The 12262-nt window shown below is 37.1% G+C and overlaps 1 non-coding gene across 1 annotated transcript; it reads right to left on the bottom strand.

The window, feature by feature from the left end:
• Nucleotides 1–5524: 5524 nt before the first annotated feature.
• LOC131241846 (small nucleolar RNA R71) lies at nucleotides 5525–5631 on the bottom strand. Its single transcript, XR_009169413.1, has one exon. It is a non-coding gene; the product is annotated as a small nucleolar RNA R71 (small nucleolar RNA).
• Between the last annotated feature and the right edge of the window lie 6631 nt (nucleotides 5632–12262).

Genomic DNA, 12262 nt, shown 5'->3' with positions numbered 1-12262 from the left:
TGAGGAGCGAAAATCTACCATGAAAGATGATGAATGGAAAAACCTTGATAGTAATGCTTTAGCCTCTATCCGTTTATGTCTCACGGATGAGGTTCTCTATAATGTTTTGAGGTAGAAAACTGCGACTAGTTTGTGGGCAAAGTTAGAGAACATCTATGCAAAGAAATCCTTTAAAAATCGCCTACACTTGAAGTTAAAATGTTATACCTTCAAGATGACAGAGGGTGGAGATCTAGAAGCCCATATCAGTAACTTTAATAAATTGATGTGTAAATTGCTGGATATGGAGGAAGTGGTCAAAGATGAGGAATAGGCATGTATATTGTTAAATTCTCTTCCTGCATCATATGAGTCTTTCGGAGACACAGTGTGCATCGCAAATAAAACCCTAAGTATTGACACTGTTATCTCAGCCCTTTAAGGGAAGGCTATGAGAAAGTTAAACGGCGACATGGAGGCATCTTCCGATGCACTGATTACGAGGGGCAGAGATTCTGAGCGAGGTACAGGATCCTCAAGGCCTAGATCCAAATCCAAGGGCAAGGGCAAATGAAAATTAAAGTGTTAGAATTATGGGTTGTCTGGACACATGAAGAAGGATTGTAAAAATCCTAAAACGAAGAAAGAAAATTCAGCGACTTCTTCTAAGGAGACTAATGTGGTCACATCTGATGAAGAATCAAGTGGTGGTGATGTTCAGTCTATTTTCATGATTGGTCACTTATACGACAATCATAAAGACGAGTGGATACTTGACACAGGAGCATCTTATCACATGACTCATCATCGGAGTTGGTTTACCAGTTACAAGGAATGCGATGGTGAACAAGTTTTTATGGGCAATGACAATGCATGTAATGTTGTGGCTATTGGTACGGTTAGCATCAAGATGTTTGATTAGATGGATCGTACCTTGACTGACGTCAGGCATGTTCCTGACATGAAGAAAAGTCTGATTTTTCTCGGTGTACTCGAGGCTATATGGTGCAAGTTCACCGGTATTGATGGCGTCCTTAAAGTTTTAAAAGGGGCACTCGTGGTTATGAGAGTGCAGAGCACGGAAACCTTTACAGGTTGATTGGGAGCACTTCGGCAGGTGGAGCGGCAGCAGCTATTGTAGACTCCACGTCTCTACGTATGTGGCATGCTCGTCTGGACCACATGAGCGAGCGATGCCTGAAGGTACTTTCTGATCGATGCTTGATTCCAGCTTTTAAAAAATCTAATTTAAATATATGTGAGCATTGTATATATGGTAAACAATCTAGACCATCTTTTAAATCTGGAAAACATGTTTGTAAGGGAATGCTTGATTATGTGCACTTTAACGTATGGGGGGCCATCGCCAGAAGTTTCCATTGGGGCGTCATTATGGTTAGTTTCATTCATTGACGACTACTTCAGGAAAGTTTGGGTTTACTACATGAAACGTAAATTCGAAGTTTTCATCATATTCAAGCAATGGAAGACAATAGTGGAAAAACAGTTAGGGCGAAAAATAAAAGTTTTAAGGACTAACAATGGTGGAGAATTTACTTTCACTGAGTTTAATAATTATTGTAAGGATGAAGGGATCATCAGGCACAACACAGTGCGCCACACGCCCGAGCAAAACCGTGTGGCTGAGCGAATGAATCAGACTATCTTAGAGAAAGCTAGATGCATGTTAAGTAATGCTATATTGGGCAAGGACCTATGGACTGAGGCTGTTAATACGGCTTGTTATTTAGTGAACCGATCTCCTTCAACGGCAATTGAATGTAAAATTCCAGAGGAAGTATGAAGTGGTCAGAAAATCAACTACTCAAATTACGCATATTCGGTTGTGACGCTTACTCTTATGTACCGTCAGTGGAGAGAGATAAGCTAAACCATAAAGTCAAAAAGTACATCTTTGTTGGCTATGGCATTGGTGTGAAAGGTTACAAGTTATTCGACAAGGTCACACGCAAGGTCATTACTAACCGTGACATCAGATTCAATGAAAGCTCCCTATTTCGCAAGAATGATCAAAATGAGTAAGAGGAACCAGAAAGGGTGATCGTAAACGTCCAGATTGATACAGATAATACTCAGGCAGAGACAGATGTGAAGACAGAGATACATAGTCAGGTGGAGGAGCCACCTGTGAGAAGGAACCCACCGCGTGATCGTAGGTTACCGACAAGATATAAAGACGACTCTAATATTGCATATGCCCTCATTACAGATGAGGGAGACCCGTCTACTATTTAGGAAGCTCTTGATGAGCCTGATGCAGAAAAGTGGAAGGCAGCTATGGATAATGAGATGAACTCGTTGCACAAAAATCACACATGGGAGCTGGTGGAGCTTCCTGTGGGCCAAAAGGTAATCGGATGCAAGTGGTTATTCAAAAGGAAACAGGATAGATATAAAGCAAGGTTGATAGTGAAGGGTTATGCTCAGAGAGAAGGAATTGACTTCACAGAGATATTCGCACCAGTGGTTAAGCAGGTATCTATCAGATTTGTGTTGGCGTTGGTTGCCCAATATGATCTCGAGCTAGAACAGATGGATGTGAAGACTGCATTCTTGCATAGGGAATTGGAAGAGCAGATTTACATGAAGCAAACAGAGGGCTACGAAGTTAAAGAGGCAGAGAAAAATATTTGCAGGTTAATGAAGTTGTTGTATGGCCTAAAACAGTTGCTTAGGCAGTGATATAAAAAATTTGATTCTTTCATGATGAGTCAGAAATTTACGCGAAGTGAATACGATCATTGTGTCTATTACAAGACACTGAGTGATGAAAAGTTCGTCATCCTAGTATTGTATATTGATGATATGTTGATCGCCTATCATGATATGTCTGAAATCAACGTACTGAAGACTCAGTTATCAGGGATATTCGAGATGAAAGATCTGGGGGCTGCAAAGAGGGTTCTCGGCATAGATATTCATAAAGACAGGAAGAGGAGCAGACTTTGGTTATCACAGGCAGAATACCTTAAAAAAGTATTGATCAAGTATGGGATGGATCAGGTAAAGTCGGTGAACGTTCCCTACGCGGCTCACTGTTGAGCCTCAAATATTGCATAATTTTTCCCATTTATATCTTAGTTTTATGAACATAAATCATCTTAATATTCTATTTTACTCATATATGTATTGCAAGGTGAATTTAAGAGCTTGGATTGAAAAAGGTGTTAAAAAGTAAGAATTTGATGCTCAAAAATCACCAAGGCAAGAGATGGATCTTAGGAGATCAAGATTGATGAATTCACATGCCAAAGATCCAAGAAAACCAAGCGAGGAATGAAGAGAATCGAAGATTTGAAGTGAAGAATCCTGAAATTGTCCTAAAAAAGTGTATTCTGAAGCTGTGAAGTTTATTTTGGAAAACTGCGCAGCAGGAAGTCTATTTTAAACGAACTATGCAGCGAGAAGTCTATTTTGAGAAAATACGTATATTTGAGGCATTTTCTAGAGTTTTCAACTTTGTACGAAAATTGGAGTTCCCTACTTATAAATAGGGTCTCCTAAGGCATTCTAAAATATCATTAGAAGCATTCAAGAGCAATATTTAGGGTTTTTTAAAGAGTTTTTAGTTTTATTAAAGTTTTATAAGTTGTTTCTTTCCTTTTAAATCTTTTCTATTTGCAATTTTTCTTCTTTCTTTCTTGTTGCTTTTTATTTCTGCAATTTAATTATGTTTTTCTAAGTTCCCTCTAGCCCAAGCTAGAAGGGAAGTACATGGGTTTAATATTTCTTTAAGTTATGATGATTAATTGTTTTAATGATGAGAAGAATGGTGTATGCATGTTATCTGTTATTTAGGTTTTATTTTTTATCATTTTGTAAGATTCATATGTTTCCATCATATGAGATCCACATTGATGGCTAGGCTTACCCTAAATTAATTAGATTTCCTAGATAGGAGATGTTCTCAACCTGTAATATTTCTTTGATATTCATTATCCTATAGATATTGAATACTTAAAATCACTGGCGCTTGAGAATATATGTCAATGGTGCAAATCCATTATTTTCTAATCTTTTATATCATTTATTAAAATATTTAAAGTGTTTTATTTTCCGATTAGGCTGACCATAGTGCTCAGATCCTAGTTGTGTTATCTAAGTCATCATGATTTTGGAACATTAACCTATGTATGGAACTTTGAAGCTTGGGTGTTTTTTATTCAATTGAATTACATCCATTCAAAAATCCAAAAATCAAATCATCAGTTTAGTTTTTATTACTTAGTTTGTTTTGCATTTAATTTTTTCTCTTCTCGTAATTCATCTCCCTGTGGGATCGACCCTGTATTCATAGGATATTATTTATGAACCTCTGCACTTGGAGGCAAGCAATCAAGTTTTTGGCGCCGTTGCCGGGGAGAGACTGAGATAGATCAGATCTGTGCAAGATAGCTAAGGTAAGTTTTCTTCTAAACCCTCTAGATTTTCTATAGATTTTTTTTAATTATTTTAATTATTTTAATTTTAATTTCTCTTTCTTCTTTTCTTTTTCTTTGAAAATAAATTCAGTTGGGTCTTTCAAGCACTAACTATAACATAAGGTTGCCCTGCTTGGGATTTTATCACCCAAGTGCTATGGTTGTCCTATAGTTGCTGTTTGATCACAAAGATTATCCGCTGAATCTATTTTCCAGATTAGCATAGTTTAATTTCTCCATTAGTTTTACTTTTATTTATTTATTTATTTTATTTTTTATTTTTAACTTTTTGTGGACTGAACCCTCATGGTCGGCTCTGCCACCTGGGTTGTTGATTTATTTTGCTTTGTGGACTGAACCCTCATGGTCGGCTCTGCCACCTGGGTTGTTGATTTATTTTACTTTGTGGACTGAACCCTCATGGTTGGCCCTGTCACCTGGGTTGTTGATTTAAGTTTTTATTTTTATTTTAAGTATCATACTTGCTATTTGAATTAGTGGTATTTGTTGTGTGGTGTGGATGGTTTATGTCCTGTTGGAGTAGAGATCAAAACAATCGACTCTCCTCTGAAGGGGGACTAGTTCCAGGCCTTGATCATTCACTTAGAAGAGGCACTCAACATCACTTGGATTCCATGGCAGACCCAGTTGATAATCCAAATCCAAATCTGTCAGATCCAACTATAAATCAAAATAATCCTCCTCTTGAGGATGAAAATGAAGTTCATAGGAATGTGTTAAACCAACCACGGACTTTACGTGAACATTTACACCCTGAGAGATCAACTTTACCATCTTGCATAGTGTTCCTTGCTCACACAGGGAACATTGATTTTAAACCAAGTGTGATTCAATTAATTCCTAAATTTCATGGCTTAGATTCTGAAAGCCCCCACTTGCACCTCAAGGACTTTGAGGAAGTAATTGCAACGTTACAAGTAAACAATGGCAATAGGGATGTACTTAAGCTTAGGTTATTCTCATTTTCTCTAAAAGATCGGGCCAAAGTATGGCTCAACTCTCTAAGAACTAATACCATCACTTCATGGCAAGCCTTAAGTAGAGAGTTTTTGAAAAAGTTCTTTTCCGAGCACAAAATAAATGCACTAAAACAAGAAATCATGTCATTCTCCCAAAAGGGGAATGAACTATTTTTTCAAACTTGGGAGCGCTTCAAAGACATTCTAATTACTTGTCCACATCATGGTTATGAACCATGGCACGTGATTGATGCTTTCCGAAAGGAGCTCACCATGGATTCCCGTCAGTTCATAGAGATGATGTGTGGTGGAACCTTTCTTGACAAAGATCATAATGAGGCTTGGGATTTTCGAGATATGTTAGCAGAGAATACTCAAACATGGGATGTCTCTGCTAAATCAGACCAAACTAGACCCATTCCTAGAGAGAAAGCGGGAATATATGTCCTAAGAGAGGAAGACGACCTTAATGCAAAATTCGCTGCATTGGCTAGAAAGGTCGAAGCTTTGGAAATTAGGAAGGTTGATATGGTTAAAGCAAACACTTCCTCAGGTAATTTTTGTAGCATTTGTGGTGGTACAGACCATGACACAAAGGATTGTCCAATAATTTCAGTTGTACAAAATATCACGCATGAGCATGATCAAGCAAATGCTATAAATAATTACCAAAGGTCAGTTATGCAACCATTGGGAAACACATACAATCCAAATTGGCGTAACCATCTTAATCTTAGTTGGAGGAATGGACCACAAATTAATGTGCCCAATGCACCTCAAATGCCTCCACAAAATAACTTCTTTGGGGTACCTAACAATGCACCATATGTGCCCCCGCCAAAGCGATTATCTGTGGAGGATGCATTGACCATATTCATGAACTCTCAAGCTCAAATGAATCAATTTCTAATCCAATCAAATCAGGAATTAAAGACAGTTGTGACTAGGATTGAAACTCAACTAAATGCTAGGAAAAAAGGCACCCTTCCTTCTCAACCTGTGCCAAACCCTCGAAACACACATTTCATTGGAGACTCAAGAGTTACATCATGAACAAGCTAAGGCCATCATTACCTTGAGAAGTGAAAAAGAGGTCGATAACAAGATAATGCAATCGGTAGAAATACTAGAGGATGAGCCACTGTCTCAAGAAAATGATGAACCGGCTATGGTTCAAGAGCCGCAACAGCAAAAGGATAAAGAGACTAAGTCATATGAGCTTCCAGTTCCGTTCTCATCTAGACTTCGGAATCCAACTGTCTCCATGAAATATCAAGAGGTGTTGGATGTGCTCAAAAGGTTACTGTCAATATTCCTCTGCTTGATATCATTAGACAAATTCCATCATATACTATATATCTCAAGGACTTGTGCACTATAAAGAGAAAATTAAATGTGCACAAAAAGGCCTTCCTTACTGAGAAAGTGAGCGCTATCATTCAACAAAGGGTTGTACCCAAATACAAAGACCCAGGAAGTCCCACTATTCCTTGTATTATTGGGAATTTTCAAATTGAACATGCTTTGTTAGATTTGGGTGCAAGTGTCAACTTAGTACCTTATTCGGTTTACAAACAAATGGGGTTAGGCGAGCTTAAACCAACCACGATTACACTCCAACTCGCTGACCGCTCTATTAAGGTACCAAGGGGAATTTTAGAGGACGTGCTAGTCCAAGTGGAGAAATTCTACTTCCCCGTGGATTTTATTGTACTAGACACTGAACTATGTGTAAATGCTAGCGCTCAAGTTCCCATCATTTTAGGCCGCCCATTCTTAGCAACTTCAAATGCAATCATAAATTGCAGGAATGGAATGATGAACTTGTCTTTTGGTAACACGACTTTAGAGCTAAATATTTTCAATATATGTAAGCAGCCCATTGATAATAATGAGATCCATGAGTTGAATTTCATGGACTGCTTGATAGAAGAAGAGGAATTAGAACCTAGTCTGACTGAGGAATTGATTCAAGTCATTGGAGACTTGAAAAATTCTGATTTAGAAAAAGTGCTTGCTGAAATTTCTGATGATAATGAAAGCACTACCACCCAAGACATTGGTATGTACCAATGGAGACCACGCACTCAAATCCTATCTATCGAGGACTTGCGACCTCTGCCATCACCAACCAATGATCCAAAGCTTGATTTAAAACCACTACCAAATGAGCTTGAGTATGTATACTTAGGTGAAAATAAAACTTATCCTGTGGTGATCTCTTCATTTTTAGAGAAGGATCAAGAGATTAAATTGTTGAAAGTTTTAAGGGACCATAAAGGAGCCTTGGGCTGGACCATTTCTAACATCAAGGGTATAAGCCCTTCCATTTGCACCCATTGGATCCACCTCGATGATGACGCCAAACCAATTAGACAACCTCAAAGGCGTCTCAATCCAAACATGATGGAAGTTGTAAAAAATGAGGTGATCAAATTATTGGATGTGGGAATCATCTACCCAATATCCGATAGTGTTTGGGTGAGTCCAACTCAAGTAGTGCCAAAGAAATCTGAAATAACTATTGTGCAGAATTCTAATAATGAACTCATACCAACACGTGTCACCACTGGTTGGCGTGTTTGCATTGACTATAGAAAATTGAACCAAGTCACAAAGAAGGACCATTTCCCTCTACCATTCATTGATCAAGTTTTAGAGAGGGTAGCAGGTCACTCCTTTTATAGTTTTCTTGATGGATATTATGGATATAACCAAATAGAGATAGCCCTGGAAGACCAAGAGAAAACCACGTTCACTTGTCCATTTGGCACGTTTGCTTTCAAACGGATGTCATTTGGATTGTGTAACGCCCAAGCAACTTTCCAACGGTGTATGTTAAATATTTTTTCAAATATGGTTGGGAAGTTTCTTGAGGTTTTCATGGACGACTTCTCTGTATTTGGGAGTAGTCTTGAGGAATGCCTCAATAATTTATCTCTTGTTTTGTCTAGGTGTGAAGAGAAACACCTTGTCTTAAATTGGGAGAAATGTCATTTCATGGTTCAAAAGGGGATTGTTTTGGGCCATGTTATCTCTAAAAATGGAATCGAGGTAGATCGCTCAAAACTCGACATTATAGCTAATCTACCTATCCCCCGAACTGTTAGAGATATTAGATCACTTATAGGGCATGCTGATTTTTATAGAAGATTCATCAAGGACTTTAGTGCCATTACTATACCCTTGACTAATCTTCTTCAAAAGGATGTTCCATTTAAGTGGACAGATGAGTGTGCGAGTGCCTTTAATAAAATTAAATCATCCCTTACCACTGCACCTATCATGCGTCCACCAGATTGGACACTTCCGTTTGAACTAATGTGCGATGCAAGTGATTATGCCATAGGGGCTGTTTTGGGCCAAAGGAAAGATAAACGGCCCTACGTTATTCACTATGCGAGTAAAACTCTAAACTCGGCCCAAGTGAACTACTCAACAACTGAAAAAGAGTTACTTGCAGTAGTTTTTGCTTTGGATAAGTTTAGGTCCTACTTGTTGGGATCCAAAATGGTCATTTTCACGGACCACTCGGCTTTGAAATATTTATTATCTAAGAAGGATGTAAAGCCGAGACTTTTGAGATGGATCCTTCTACTTCAAGAATTTGACTTAGAGATAAAAGATAAGAAAGGAGTAGAAAACGTAGTGGCCGATCACCTTTCTAAATTGGTATTAGATGATTCCACTGAGGAGATACATATCCAGGACACTTTTCCTGATGAAAAATTATTTGCGATCTCCAAATTGCCTTGGTATGCGGATATAGTGAACTATCTTGTAACGGAAAAAATATCATATCATTGGAAGTTGTAAGATAGGAAGCGTTTTGAAACCGAGGTTAGGAACTTTTTCTGGGATGACCCGTATTTATATAAATATGGGACTGATCAAATTTTTAGACGTTGTGTCCCAGAGGATGAAATTCGACGTGTTATTTCTTTTTGTCACATGGAAGCATGTGGTGGCTATTTTTCTGCTAAGAAAACCACTGCAAAAATCCTGCAGTGTGGTTTTTATTGACCCACCATGTTTAAAGACACCCATGCTTTCTGTGTTGCTTGTGATAGATGTCAAAGGTTGGGAAGAGTGTCTTGGCGCAACATGATGCCTTTATCCCCAATTTTATAATTGGAGATTTTTTATTGTTGGGGTATTGATTTTATGGGTCCATTTCCATCTTCTTTTGGATTTCTTTATATATTGGTTGGTGTGGACTATGTTTCAAAGTGGATTGAGGCAGTTCCAAGTAGGACCAATGACAACAAAGTGGTCATACGATTCCTCAAGGAAAATATTTTTGTTAGATTTGGAACTCCAAAGGCCATCATTAGTGATGGCGGGTCTCACTTTTGCAATAGAACATTTAAGGCTTTGATGAAGAAATATGGCATCAAGCATAAAGTGAGCATCCCATACCACCCACAAACGAGTGGGCAAGCTGAGATTTCTAATCGGGAAATCAAACACATTTTAGAGAAAACTATAAGGCAAGATAAGAAGGATTGGTCCCTCAGACTATCCGACGCTTTATGGGCTTATAGGACTGCTTATAAGACCCCGATTGAAATGTCTCCATACAGATTGGTGTATGGGAAGGCTTACCACTTGCCTATGGAATTGGAACATAGAGCCTACTGGGCAATAAAGAAATTAAACTTTGATATGGATCAAGCAAGTAGACAAAGGAAATTAGAGTTAAATGAATTAGAGGAGTTGAGGAGAGACTCCTATGAAAATTCTAAAATCTGCAAAGAGAGGACCAAAGCTTTTCATGACAAAAATATCCTGAGGAAGAATTTTGAACCTCAGCAAAAGGTCCTATTGTACAATTCCCGTCTCCAGTTCTTTCCGGGAAAGTTAAGATCAAGATGGACAAGCTCCTTCATGGTGAAGAATGTTTATACTCATGGGGCTGTTGAAATTGAGAATCCACGTAATGGCAATGTGTATAAGGTTAATGGTCAGAGATTGAAGCCTTATGTGGAAAACTTTCATTTGGGAGAGGAGTCCGTCCCTCTTCATGAGCCAGAATATTCAGAATGATGCTCCTGGTCTGACAGAGCATTTGTGTAGGATTTGTATCATATTCAATTTTTTTAGTGTCACATAGCAGGTGAGTTTTTCATGGCAGGTACTATCCACCCTTTCTTTTATTTTTATTGTTCTCTGCATTACATTATCATTACATTGGGGATAATGTAGATTTTAGGTTGGGGGGTGTGGATAGTCATCCATGTGAAAGTTTTTTTTTTTTTTTTTGGGGTTTCAGTTTATTTTATTATTATTTTTATTATTTTTAGGTTTCAGTTAGGTTTAAGTTTATTTATTTTTTTATTTATTTTTATTTTTTTAGGTTTATGAAAAAAATAAATAAATAAATAAATAAATAAAAATTCAACATTTTCAAAATAATATTTTTATACAAGAATGTGAACATGATATTATGCGAATTCCAAAGGCAAAGTTAATATTTAGTCTAGGTTGATAGTAGTCCGAATTCTGACAACTGAAAATTATAAACTTGAGTTCAATTATCTAATCACTAGTTTACAGTGAGTTGTAATTTGATGTACTGAATTCACAATACACCCTAGCTAACTAAGTGAGGAATATGATATGTGAACTAGAATAATAACTTTTGATTCAAACAAGGTTGAATGAACTAGTGCCATTGATATATGTTTAAAAGAGAGAATATTAAAGGAAAAAAAAAGAGTGATAGAAAAAAGAAATTTTTATTATAGAGCATGAATGCAATGACCATAACAATCGAGTCAGTAATCCGGAGTAAGAATACCTAAGTATCCATTACTGTTACCATTACAAGTACAATACCTTAAGTTATGAAGCAAACCCGATGGGAATCTTCATCTAAGGGTGGTCTATAATAATGAGGATATGATGATAAAAGAAGAAATGTCATAAAAAAATGAGATAACTAGAGATTTCATATTCTTGGGATGATTGAAAGGAGTTAGGATAGGGAACATGCATATTTCTCAAAGTTAGACTAGTGTCACGAAGCACCTAAGGATATTGGGTTATAACTATTCTAAATTTTGATTAGGTCTCTGAACTCAAGGATATAATGGATTAAAAAATTAAGATTCTAACTAACTTCATATCTAGGGTAAGTATTGTTTTGTTTTGGAATTCATATGATGAATGGAGGCATAATTGTATAAATTTTATAGTGTTGAAATATTTTTCTTATTTTCAATGTTTGTGGGTAACATTTCTGGAAACCCTCACGAGACTATAACTCGTCCACTACAGGAAACCTAGGGGTTTAAAGGCTTGTTGCATATGCTAAATGCAATCGAGATTACTTGCGAAAGTGGTGTAGTTAGAATTTGGTTTTCATTTTAATTTTGTTTCTAGAATTATTTTTTATTCTTATTTTTATTTTTCTTCGCTTATTTTGCTCGGGAGTATCAAAATGCTAGTTGGGGGGTGTATTGAGCCTCAAATATTGCATAATTTTTCCTATTTATATCTTGGTTTTATGAACATAAATCATCTTAATATTCTATTTTACTCATATATGTATTGCAAGGTGAATTTAAGAGCTTGGATTAAAAAATGTGTTAAAAAGTAAGAATTTGATGCTCAAAAATCACCAAGGCAAGAGATGGATCTTAGGAGATCAAGATTGAAGAATTCACATGCCAAAGATCCAAGAAAACCAAGCGAGGAATGAAGAGAATCGAAGATTTGAAGTGAAGAATCCTGAAATTGTCCTAAAAAAGTGTATTCTGAAGCTGTGAAGTTTATTTTGGAAAACTGCGCAGCAGGAAGTCTATTTTAAACGAACTATGCAGCGAGAAGTCTATTTTGGAAAAATACGTATATTTGAGG

This window comes from Magnolia sinica, chromosome 3 (genome assembly GCF_029962835.1).
Source record: "Magnolia sinica isolate HGM2019 chromosome 3, MsV1, whole genome shotgun sequence".
Taxonomy (NCBI): domain Eukaryota; kingdom Viridiplantae; phylum Streptophyta; class Magnoliopsida; order Magnoliales; family Magnoliaceae; genus Magnolia; species Magnolia sinica.
This window is presented reverse-complemented; position numbering and strand designations above follow the sequence as displayed.